The sequence below is a fragment of the Myxine glutinosa genome, chromosome 4 (genome assembly GCF_964187855.1).
Source record: "Myxine glutinosa chromosome 4, kmMyxGlut1.1, whole genome shotgun sequence".
Classification (NCBI taxonomy): Eukaryota; Metazoa; Chordata; class Myxini; order Myxiniformes; family Myxinidae; genus Myxine; species Myxine glutinosa.
The window spans coordinates 194,282,504-194,295,927 of record NC_136264.1 but is presented as its reverse complement, the minus strand read 5'-3'; the positions used below and the strand labels follow the sequence as shown (position 1 = coordinate 194,295,927).

Below are 13,424 nucleotides of genomic sequence, written 5' to 3'. Positions count from 1 at the left end.
CAAGTGAACATGTTCTCCGATGTTGTGAACATGGCATCACATTGAACCAAAATAAATTTAACTTTGCTCAGGATAGTGTCAAATTTTGTGGCTACATAATCAGTCGCGAAGGCATCGCATCGGATCCAGGCAACTTGAGTGCTATTGCGGACTTTCCTACACCTACCAACGTCACCGACTTACCTTGATTTGGTTCATCAGTTAGATAGTTTTTCCACGAAGATTTTGACTGCATCAGATTCTCTCCATAGTTTACTGAAGAAGAGATCAGTCTTCGATTGGACTGCCGATCATGACGGCGCATTTATTGCTACCAAACATGCTTTTACATCACCCCCTGTCCTTGTGCACTTCGACCCCTTGTTACCTACGATTATACAGACCAATGTGTCTCGTCTCAATGGATTTGGGTTTGCGTTGCTCCAGCAACACGGCGATCTGTGGAAACTTATTCGGTGTGGGTCTCATTATCTCCGTCATGTCGAGTCTCGTTACACGATGATTGAGCTTGAAGCTTTGGCTGTAGTTTGGGGAATGTAGTATAATAAATCTCTACTCTATTAAAATGACTGAGAGACAGAGACTATCACTTTCTTGTGAACGATTTAATCAAACTTGCTGGAACAAACTCAATCCATTTACACAAATACTTCATTGAAAGTACAGCACGCAAGACATCGGGATGAGTTTCTTACTGCTCTTCAAGGGTACAACTCCCTTTATACTTTCAGTAGTTCTTTGAAGTCCGGGCAGGGGCAGTAGAGTAATTAAAAGGTCATTGAAACTGCCGCCAGCCCTGCACCACAATGCACATGTTTGTCCTCATCATTCTTATCTGCCTGTCTCAGTGAGGAGAAAAAGTGGGGGGCATGAAGCTTATCTCCCCAGAAAGGTATTCTATTGATCTCAGCAATTCCGAAGCGCTTACCCTGCATTTCCATTTTTCTCCCAGAGTGCCCTTGCTCCAGAGTGAGCTGCATCTCCCCTTGTCATCTATCTTCTTCTTCTATCTATCTGGGGTGGGGAACCTCCGGCCTCCGGGCCGTATACGGCCCGCGAGACCGTTTGATCCGGCCCGCGAGGCAATTCATCTATCTAGAATTATTTTATTTTTTTTTTGTATTCAAGATCGAGGCTCGTGAAAGAGCGAAATTCCCTTTTGTAAGGGAATTCCCTTGAAATATAATTCCAGTAATCTCTCCTTTTCAAGGTTTTAAATTAATCGGACAAAGGGTAACCAAGTTATGGCCAAAAACGATTCAACCAATCAGAGAGGAGCAAGCTTTCACGTGTTGTAACAGTCAACGAATGCCGAACGTGGCGAGCAGACGCTGCCTCGGACGGCACATTTGAGAACTTATTCATTTATTTGACGTTGGCAAAATATGTTGGCGCTAACAGAATAATTGCCATCAAATTAAAACTAATTTGCGATTAATCGTAACTGCGATATGCGACCTTCCGGACAGTCGTAACTGCGATATGCGACCTTCCGGACAGTCAAGTGATCGCGTGATCTCATGTCATCATTTCATTCAGTATATGCAAACATGGCGACTAACAAGAAAATAAAGGTAGATGCGGAATGTCGTGCTTTCCAAGAGAAATGGGCAAAGGATTATTTATTTGTGGAAGTAAAAGGCAAGCCAGTATGCCTAGTTTGTCGGGAAGCGCTCTCGGTGATCAAAAAGGCCAACCTCGAGCGTCATTACAGCTCGAAACATGCTAAACTGGACGAGTTGAAAGGACAAATGCGCTTGGATAAAGTTAATGTTCTTCGGCGGAGTTTTGGTGCTCAACAAGCAGTCTTCATAAGACCACAATCTGACCGAAACAACACTACGCATGCTAGTTTTGTGGTGAGTGAGCTAATCGCTAAGAAGCTGATGCCGCATTCAGAAGGAGAATTTGTGAAGGAGTGCCTTGTTGCCGCTGCGGAGCTGCTCGCACCGGACAAAGTAAAATTGTTCCAAAGTGTCAGTTTGTCTCGAAGAGCTGTCTCAGATCGGATTACTGACATGGCACAAGATATTGAGAAAACACTGAAGGACACCGCAAGAGATTTCCAGTTTTTCTCTCTGGCCTGCGATGAGACAACGGACATAACAAACACCGCCCAACTAGCCATTTTTGTGCGGGGGATTACAGCTGAGTTTGATACGAGGGAGGAGTTGCTGTCTTTGCAAGCCCTGCATCGCACCACCAAAGGTGAGGATTTGTTTGAGCAAGTTGTTTTGGCTATGAACAAATTCGAACTGCAGTTTGACAAGTTAAGTGGCCTGGCCACAGATGGAGCCCCAGCCATGGTTGGCGCACAAAAGGGATTGACTACATTGTTCAAAAAAGAAATGAGTCGTCTCAGTCTCGATCCAAGTGAGTTAGTTGTATGCCACTGTATCATACACCAAGAGAATCTGTGTGCACAGTCGCTGAAGCTCAACAATGTGATGACAACGATCGTTTCCACCATAAACGTCATCAAAAGCAGAGGGCTGAACAGCCGCCAGTTCAAGGAGCTACTGAGTGAACTAGAGTCAGAGTACGGAGATCTGGTTTACCACTGTGAGGTGCGGTGGCTGAGTCGCGGAAATATGCTCACACGGTTTTACTCACTGAGAGAAGAAGTGAAACAGTTCATGGAGATGAAGGGGAAACCTGTCATGGAACTCAGTGATAGCAAGTGGCTGTGTGATTTGGGCTTCATGGTGGACATTACCAAGTACCTGTCAGAGCTGAACGTCAAGCTCCAAGGTCCCAACCAGCTTCTCAGCTCTCTGCAATCACATGTGAAATCATTTGAAGCTAAACTAAAGCTGTGGCAAGTGCAACTGGAAAGGGGAAACACAATCCACTTTCCCACTCTGCAAGACCAAAAGCCTGCTGTGACATCTGAATATGCTGCTGAGTGTGCAAAACTCCTCCAGACATTTGGAGAGAGGTTCCAGGACATGAAAAGTAAACAAAGGGAACTGAACATATTTGCCACGCCGTTTAATGTGGAACCAGCTGATGTGCCTGACAACCTACAACACGAAATCATTGAGCTGCAAAGCAATGACGAGCTCAAAGCTAGGTACAACAACCTCCCTTTGCTCGAGTTCTACAAACTGTATGTACGTGCTGAGGATTTTCCCATTCTGAGGAGACATGCACTGAAGTTTGCATCACTGTTTGGGACGACCTACAGCTGTGAGCAGTTCTTTTCAAAACTGACTCTTGCAAAGACTCGGTTCCGCTCAAGACTGACTGACCCAAACCTGCAAAACCAGCTGCGAGTAGCATCATCATCACTACCACCTGACACCAAACGCCTCGCCAAAGAGAAACAGTTCCAGCCATCGCATTAGGTGAGTCCGATATATGTATTCAATAATTTAGCATGGCCCTCGAAGGATGTTCTAAAAATCGAAATGGCCCTTGACAGGAAAAAGGTTCCCCACCCCTGATCTATATATATAAAAGAAAGTTTTTGTTTGTTTGTTTGTATGTCTGCACGCGCTAATCTCCTGAACGGTGAAAGATAGGAGGAAACCTCTGAAACAAAAAATGTCAGGACGGGCCCCGGGAAGGTTATAGGCTTGGTGGCGAGGCCGGTCGAGGCCGTCTTGGCCGGGCTGGGCCCATTTCGCAATTAAAAGCTGAGCTGAATTATAGTAGTCAATCTTCTACGACCACGAGTAAAAGCTGAATTATAGTAGTAAGACCTATGTACAGAAGATTAAATTCATTCAAAAAGAACCCGGGCAACGCCGGGTGCATTCAGCTCGTTCATTATAGACTCTTTCTAGCTTTTAGCATTTCTTTACATGTTCCAATGTAGCCTAGTTTATCATTCTTAAGATTTTAGCACCTTATTAATTATACAGACAGACCCCATGTCTGTTAATACTCCAGAATGGGGAAAGCTTCCAATTACAATTTTAGCTGCGAATGAAAACTCACTCACATGGACATTATTAATTCTTTCAATCATAAAGAAGTCAATGAAAAAGGACTTCTACAATCCTCCGTTCTTTTCCTTCTCATAGGACAATTAAAAGGGTCTTCAATTTACCAATTTGGATGTCCACTCTCCCATTACCTACCTAAGGCATATGCCGTCCTCCTGGAAGAATGTGATCATTAAAAAGGTGTTCCCTCGTTCGTTGAATCACTCCGTTGTTAATAGTTCAGTTCATTGAATTTGCAAACAAGTATTTCTGCAAACAAACTTCACCTCTTGCAAATGCGCAACAATTCTCATTTCACCATAAACATTATCACTGTTATTTCCTTTATTCATTTCACCATTATCTAAATAATACTGTCAGCATAATTCAATATTAAACATCTGCAACATTTGACAATTATGATTCCAGAATGCGTTTGCTGCAGAGTGAATGCTGATTTATGTTTGAAAAAGAGGCTGACCACTTGTGTGCTTGAAAATCAAGTATGAAACATCTTCTGGTGTCTTCATAGCACCGACACTATTTCGCGTAGGGTTTCCGCTATCATGATAAATGGGCAAGATCATGAACTGACCCTGCTCCGCATGTAGCATCCTTGCCACCCTTGCCGTAAGCTGTAGTAGATCTTGAACAAGGCCTTCGTCGAGTTGTCGTTGACCTGCTTCCTCAATCATCGTGAGTGGGCCGCAAGTGTTGATGTGATGTTGGTAGACCGGCAAGATGTGGACCAGAGATTACAGGTGCATCCATAGCGATGTTAGGACCATGGTGTTCAAGTTGTCCGTGGCCCACGCCAGGAACAACCAGCGGAGTCATGGAGGCCCAGTGTAGAGAAAGAAGCAAGGCCATCCACTTACAACTCCATTCTGGTTCCCTGGAAATTGATGGAGCAATGACATCAAGTCACAGCATCCAGTAGAAGTTGCAAATAACATGTTGTCATCCAACAATTGGTGATGTGATGGATGTTCCGGACACTGAACAGAAGCAGGTGATCGTCTTTCGTCCACGCATCACAATGTGATCCAGGCAAATGGTCACATGAATTTCCTTGGTGAAGGTGAACATCCTTTTCCAATTTTCCAGAGAAAGGTGCCTTTACCATTCCTCGAAGGGGGGCGTATGCCACAAGTAACCTCATCCTTAGTGGTCAAATTTGCTGTGTGTAGCTTTTCCCAAAGTAGTTATCACTCCATCTCTCAGCTGTTAGCTGGTTTTTCCTCATTCAGACATATCTGAATCTGCTCTCAACACAATCTGGATCAGATGGGGTACACCTTGACATATAATTTCCATGCTCTACATGATCCTGTTTCTCTTATAACAGCTTCATATTCAACCGTTTGCTGTTATCCTTAAAACATTCACAAGATTATATTTATTCACATATTTCACACGGATATAAGATCCAAAATCAGACATATATTTCAAAACAAGATGAGGAATAGCATTTAAACTTGCTTTCAGGTTAACATAGTTTGAAAAAAAATGTAATCATGCAGTCTTTGTAATGCAAATCAAAGAGGAATAAGTTCATTAGTAATAGGTAAGTATGGCTAAAATCACAAACGGGGATACATAGTCCCAATCACATATGCATGATCTATTCATCATCATATCATCCCTCCTCTTTTCTTTTTTTTTACTTGAGGAATTAATTCAACTAGCAACGGTACCCGCCCTATGGGCGGGGCTTCAATTGGGAAGTCGAAATGAAAAGGCACATCCTTGTTCACCAGATCTGCATTCCTCGGCCTGCCCCCGAAACTGGTGAGCAGCTGTGTCCCGTACTTGTTCCTGCCTCCGATAGTCCTCGTCTAGGCGAGCCTTCTTTCTTGCAACAGCTTCCTTGGACGTTTTCGTTAATGAGGCTTTCCGTTTGGGAGGCATTTTACCGGTTTATCTGAAACGGTACCTGCCCAGAAACACGTACCAGAGAAAACAAACCGTTTTGGCAATGGCCTCTCCAATATTGTACCCGTTTGTGACGTTTGTCACATTGTCTCCAGTACCCGTTTGTGACGATGTTTTCATTGTGACGAAAATATTCGAAATATTATTCGAATTAGAATTTATTTATTCGTATTTATTTGAATTGCACGAATATGTGAATTGTGATTGTGTTTCATTGTGACGTTTGTGCGGCGACGGGCGGTGTGTACAAAGGGCAGGGACTTAATCAACGCGAGCTGATGACTCGCGCTTACTGGGAATTCCTCGTTCGTGGGACACTGTCTCAAGCCCCAGTCCCCATCACGGATGGGGCTCAGCGGTTTACCCGAGCCTGACGGCGAAGGGCAAGGTACAAGCTGGCCCGTCCAGTGTAGCGCGCGTGCGGCCCCGGACATCGAAGGGCATTAAACGTTCATTAAACATTAAACGTTCATTAAAGGATTACGAAACGAAAAACATCACGAAATTACGTTCACACCGTCACGTCAAACACTACCGTGAACACATACATCATCACAACATCGTCACAATGAGAACATCATCACAATGAACGTTATGCGAACGCGAATGTTATGCGGGAGTCCGAACCTGAGAATGCTGGAGACCAAAGCTGAAATTGGGAAAACTAAATAGCCAGGATTACCCATCCAAAATATCTTTGTGATCGGTTCAGCAGTTTTTACGGTACCTTCGAACAGACAGACAGACATTTGGTGAATTATAGTAAGATAGTTTCTACTACTAGTATTTGATCTACAAAAATGGTGCATTACGTCACATCAATTTTCATGGTTTCCAACTTATGGTGATATTAGTTCACAGGCCTTATAAGACCGACACAATTCATAACAATCCGTTTATGTCGTTATCTTGACTCTACTCTACTCATCTGGATCATTACTTGATGCAGTCTTTTTATCTCCTTGTCCAAGTTACCATAAAGGTCTTCCTCATTTGAGTTTACCTTTGGTTCCTCTCTCAGCACCTCATCCACGGAGCTCGTCTATGGCCAGCCGCTGCGGGTTCCCGGGGAGTTCATGCCTGATGCCACAAGCCCCTGGTCCGCTGCCCGTCAGCGGTCGGTTCTCCGGGAGAATGCCAAGATGTTTGCACCAGTGCCCACATCTCAACATGGTTTGCCTCAGGCCCACGTCCTGCCGGATCTACGTACAGCGGAGTACGTCTTTGTTCGCCATGACGCACACCGGGGGCCGCTTCGGCCGCCTTACGACGGGACTTTCTGCGTTCTGGAGGCCGGGGACAAGTCCTTCGTGGTCGACATCAGCGGCAAACTGGACCACCTTTTGGTGGACCGCCTCAAGCCGGCTCACTTGGACCTAGACCAGCCCCCTCGGTTGGCTCAACCCCCATGGCGGGGCCGTCCCCCATCGGGTAAGTCCCCGGTTGGCCCGCCCACCGCCAAGCCGTTAACAGTCCCTGCTTGGGTCATCAGTCATAAGGCCGGGTGGTTAAGGCCCCCCGAAAACTGACATTGCCCATGCGAGTGAATTCTGGGGGGGGCGCATGTGGGGGTTACCCCATTGGGACATAATCCACAGGCACGGGACCAGTGGGGCTATTGATGGTATGGGCGTGGCGTGCTCTCGGTTGTTGGAGCCATGTCCCCTTAAGAGTGATTTTGTGTTATAAAGATGCATGAGTTCCGGTCGCGAGTTAATTCTGTTGGAATAAAGGAGCTTTGAACAAGCTGAGAAGTGTCTCGCCCTCTTGTCATCCGCAACTCCTACAGTACTGTAGATCTTCGCTCAGTTCTGTAAGTAAAACCTACCCCACGGATGTCGGGATTCCTCGAAATTTCTTCATTTAGTGTTATAAACAGCATTAGCGACTGTTTAAAAAGCTAATCATACGTTTTTGTGGTTTATAATATTTTTACCTCTGGTGGAGGCCGTTGGGCGTTGCTCCCGCGAAAACGCCAAGATAAGCTATTTATAAACATTGACTCGATGTTTGTTCAAGGAGGAAAAATACTTTGGGGAGGTGGGATACTAATGGTGTTAATATTGTTTTGTAATAACATTAATATTATGCTATTATCGTTAGTTTTGTTATTCGAAGCGGCCTTGGAAATACGCCGCGATAAAGCTAATTTAACATTTATATACACCTCAACGTGCAACCCATTGACGACAATAGTGGGTAAACTCGTCGGGGGGAGAAAATCCCCTTGGAGAGGGGAGCAAATTAATGCGCTACAACCTTCATTGTGTAACCCTTTGTCATCGTGTTAAGTTTGGTTGAGATTGGATCAGTAACGACAGAATGTATTGGCGTCAAACATTCATCAGACAGACGGACAGACGCTAAATGGCGTATTTTCGTATGATATTTTGTTATATGAATATTGTAGTATTAATTTGGGTTTGGAATGATGAATGATGATGTTTGGAATGAAAATATAGAGAACCTGGAATTTATTGGTTTATCGTTTGTCTGGAAGTCGGCGTGACGTTACAGCTAGCGGCGCCGCCATCTTGGAATTGGGGAAAACATTGGGCGCCATTCGCACGTGTTTGTCACAGTTTGAAACCGCAAAATGCCGAAAAGCTGCTGTATTGTCGGCTGCACAGCCAACAAGCTGAAGAATCCAGAGCGGACGTTTTATGTTATACCCCAGGACCCAGTGAGACGCCAGAAATGGCTTTCTGCCATCAGTCGAGCCGTTTTACCACTTCTGGAAGGGTCCAACTCGGCCAGCTCTGGTCGCTGGTCACCCCCCTCTCAGCACACCTATGTGTGCTCGATCCATTTTATCACAGGTAAGTGCAACCTGACAACTGCTACTGCTTCGGCAGGGCAAAGCTTGGCATACTCTAGATTACCGTTAACCTATTAAAATTAAATGCTGATTTATTGTGTGGTCGTCATAGAGGGGGAGGGGGGACATTTGTCTACATACCGGTGCTGCGCCTCCGGGGGCAATTCATCTGAGTACTAGTATGTCATGACAACTTACAACTAACGCACTAAAACTAGTTTTTCGCCGCGATGATCGGTTTGCGCCAAATTTCGCGCAATTCCCCAAATCAAGATGGCGGCGCGTTGCATGACCGACTTCCAGAATGCGCCAATTTTTTTTACCGCAGCCATTCACGAACCGGCTGTCCATCCATGCCTGAGGTCAAACAAAGTAACACTTAAACCATTTGTTGACTTTTACCTGGTATCTCCACCCAGGTCAAACTAGCCTCTTCAACTAAACTAAAGTCTCAAACAAGCCAGGCTACGCCGTTGGTAGACAATCGGTCTTGTTTATTATAAAGCATACCTTGGGGAAGGTACATCTGTTGTTGTGGCGGACACGATGGCTCGCTGGCGCAGTGACATAATTCCGCGCACCAGTGGGCGTCGGCCACGCCCCAGGTGAGGCGTGGCCTCCAGATATACACGCGGGCTCGCAGCCCCGAGCACGGCAGTGCTGACGAGTGAGCAACGAATAAAGAGCTCGACTTAACCTAAAGCGTTGTGGCCTACCTTTGTTTAACGTGTGTGACCAGCACCACACTGGTGACCCCCCACTGGTTCAGCCATTGCTGTTCCCCGAACGCGTCATGGCCATCAACACTGTTGCGGTCAAGCTCCCGGAGTTCTGGGAAGCGCAGGCCGACACCTGGTTTCTACAGGCCGAGGCCCAATTCCAGCTCCGGGGCGTCACGGCGGACGACACGAGGTACTTTTACGTGGTCGCTGCCTTTGGATCCGGCACGGCCGCCCGAGTCGTGTCCTTCCTCCGGCACCCGCCGGACGAGAGCAAGTACGCAGCGCTCAAGCGACTTCTCCTCGACACGTTTGGCCTCACAGAGGCCGACCGTGCTGACCGTCTTTTGGACCTTCCCGTCCTCGGCGACACACGACCGTCCGCCCGCATGGATTACATGCTGTCCCTGCTCGGCGATGGCCATGCGGATTTCCTTTTCCGTGCTCTCTTCCTCCACCAGCTACCTGTACAGGTACGGCTCGCACTGGCCGGTTCAACCATTACGGAACCGCGCGCCCTGGCCATGGAGGCGGACAAGTTTTTCGCAGCCCACGACACACGGCCGGCATATAGCACGGCCGTCGTGGATCCCGGCGCCGCGCACGGCGCGAGTGGTTCAGATCGCCACGTGGCATGGCGTTCGGATCCTCCCGACCACGGCGCAGGTTGTTCGGATCCGCGCGTGGCCGCCGCCACGCCCCGCCCACCACCGTCGTCACAACCGGCGCGACAACCACCACTGGGCCAGACCTGGTGCCACTTCCATACCAGGTTCGGCCACAAGGCCAGGTCCTGCCGCCCGCCTTGTACTTTTGGCAGGTCGGGAAACGGCCAGGCCGGCGCTCGCTTCCTGCCATGAGCGTCGGCCATACTGGCAGCCTTCTGTTCATAACAGACACCTCCTCGGGTCGTCGCTTCCTGTGCGACACGGGAGCGCAGGTGAGCGTCCTCCCTGCCTCCGCGTCCGACAAGCAAGCTGAGGGCCGGGGCCCCGCTTTGCTTGCCGCCAACGGCACGCCCATCCGCACGTTCGGGAAGCGTTGTCTCTCGCTGCAGTTCAGGGGGCAGCGCTTTCAGTGGTCGTTCGTTACCGCTAGTGTCCCCATGGGCCTACTTGGAGCGGACCTCCTCTGTGCGCATGGGCTGTTGGTGGACGTGAGGCACAGACGCCTTGTCCAAGCCGAAACCTTCAGCTCGCTCGCTTGCGCACTGAGCAGTTCGTTGAGCAGCTCCCTGGGCGGCTCAACGGGCGGCTCGCCAAGCGGCTTGCTGAGCGGTTCAGTCCCGGCGAGGTTGGTCTGCACGCTTCCGGCAGCGGACGAGTTCACCCGCCTCCTCGCCAGTTTCCCGGCCCTCACGCGGTCCACCTTCTCAGCGGTGGCCATCAAGCACGGGGTGGAGCATCACATCCCCACCGTCGGGCCACCGGTCTACGCCCAGGCACGCCGCCTCGACCCGGCGAAGCTCGCCGTGGCGCAGGAGGAGTTCGCCACGCTGGAGCGACTGGGCATCGTCCGGTGCTCCAACAGCGCATGGGCATCGCCGCTGCACATTGTGCCCAAGCCCGGTGGCGGCCGTGCGGAGACTACCGCCGCCTCAACGATGCGACCACCCCCGACCGCTACCCGGTCCCTCACATCCAGGACTTTTCCGCCCGGTTGGCGAAAATGTCCCTCTTCTCCAAGGTGGACCTCATCCGCGGATACCACCAGGTCCCCGTCAGGCCGGAGGACATACCGAAGACGGCCGTCATCACACCATTCGGCCTCTTCGAGTTTCTGCGGATGCCCTTCGGGTTGAAGAATGCGGCCCAGGCATTCCAGCGGCTTATGGACAGCGTCTTGCGCGACTTGGACTTCGTGTACGTCTACCTGGACGACATCCTCGTCGCAAGCGCGTCCCGTGAGGAGCACCTCCGCCATCTCCGCACGCTCTTCGAACGCCTGGGCCGGCATGGCCTGATCATCAACCCCGCCAAGTGCCGGTTCGGCATCACCAAAATCGACTTTTTGGGGCACCGCGTCACCAGGCACGGGGCCATCCCCTTACCGGCCAAGGTGGAGGCGGTCAGGGGTTTTCCGCGCCCCCGCACGATCAAGGGGCTCCAGGAGTTCCTGGGCATGGTGAACTTTTATCACCGTTTCCTGCCCCGCATTGCCCAGCTCCTGCGCCTCCTGCACGAGGCCCTCCGGGGGAAGCCGGGCAAAGCGACGTTGCCTGGACCGAGCCGATGGACGCGGCGCCCGATGCACCGATCGCCCTCACCACCGATCGCCCTCACCACCGACGCGTCGGACTATGCAGTGGGCGCGGTGCACGAGCAATGCGTGAAGGGAGCTTGGCAGCTGCTGGCGTTTTTTAGCCGGCAGCACCGCCCGCACGAACAGCGGTACAGTACCTTCGACCGCGAGCTGCTCGGGCTCCACCTGGCGGTCCGGCACTTCCGCCATCTGCTCGAGGGCCACCCGTTCGCGGCCTTCGTCGACCACAAGCCCCTGGTCTTAACGATGGCCAAGGTCGCCGAGCCGTGGTCGGCCCGGCAGCAGCATCACCTCTCGGCCGTGTCCGAGTACACGACGGACATCCGGCACGTCGCGGGGAAGGACAACCCAGTGGCGGATTGCCTTTCCCGGTCCGTCGCCCACGCAGTCCACCTCGGGATCGACTATGCCCGGATGGCGGCGGACCAGTCCGCCGACCCCGCCGTCCAGGCTTTTCGGACCGCCGTCACGGGCCTCCGCGTCACCAAGGTACCATTCGACGGCGCGGGCACGGCCCTCTTGTGCGACGTCTCCCTCGGCCGGCCTCGCCCCATTGTGCCCGCTGGCTGGCAGCGCCGGGTTTTTGACGCCATCCACGGCCTGTCCCACCCGGGCATGAATTGAAGGCCTCCCAGAAGCTGGTCGCCGACAAGTTCGTCTGGCATGGCCTCCGGAAGGCCGTCCGCGATTGGGCCAGGACGTGCCTCGCGTGCCAGCGCGCGAAGGTTCACCGCGACACCCAGGCCCCGTTGGCCCCGTTTACTGTGCCCGAACGTCGGTTCGACCACGTTCACGTGGACTTGGTGGGACCTCTGCCCCCCTCGCGGGGTTTCACCCACGTCCTCACCATGGTGGACCGCACCACCCGGTGGCCGGAGGCCGTGCCTTTGGCAGCAACGACGGCGGCGGACGTCGCGCAGGCGTTCATCGCCACTTGGGTTGCACGGTTCGGCGCCCCCTCGGACATCTCGTCCGACCGCGGCCCCCAGTTCACCTCGGAGCTCTGGGGGGCGGTTGCGCGGAGCTCGGCATCCAGCTGCACCGCACCACGGCCTACCACCCCCAGGCCAACGGCCTGTGCGAGCGCTTCCATCGCGCCATGAAGGCCGCGTTCCGGGCCAGCCTCCGCGACGGCGGCTGGGTCGACAGGCTCCCCTGGGTCCTGCTAGGCCTCAGGACGGCGCCCAAGGACGACCTGCGCGCATCCGCGGCAGAGTTGGTCTTCGGACAACCGCTGCGGGTGCCAGGCGAGTTCCTCCCCGACTCCACGGCACCATGGTCCGCGGCACAGCAGTGCTCCGCCCTGCAGGAGATCGCCCGGAGGTTCGCCCCGGTGCCGACGGCGCACCACGGTTGCCCGCCAACACACGTCGCCCCGGAGCTTCGCACGGTGGAGTACGTGTTCATCCGCCACGACGCCCACCGGACACCGCTGCGGCCCCCGTACGACGGGCCCTTCCGCGTGCTGGAGACCGGGGCGAAGCATTTCACCCTGGACATCGGCGGTACTCCTGACCGCATCTCCGTGGACCGCCTCAAGCCGGCCCACCTCGACTTGGACCACCCCCCGCCAGCGGCTCTGCCCCTGCGTCTGGGGCCGCCCCCCGGCGGGCGGACCCCCGGCACCGCCCAACCCCGCCGTCACGCCACCCCCCTGCCCTGCACCCATCCCAGATGCCGCCAGAGGCATCCCAGATGGTATCCCGCATCCCGGACGCCGCCAGCCGCCAGAGGGCGCTTCGGCCGGGTCATCCGGTTGCC

The 13,424-nt window shown here is 52.0% G+C and overlaps 1 pseudogene; it reads left to right on the top strand.

Annotated features, from left to right (window-relative positions):
• The first annotated feature begins 1,550 nt into the window (after window positions 1-1,550).
• On the top strand, window positions 1,551-5,771 carry LOC144891669 (general transcription factor II-I repeat domain-containing protein 2 pseudogene; annotated as a pseudogene).
• The last annotated feature ends 7,653 nt before the right edge of the window (window positions 5,772-13,424 follow it).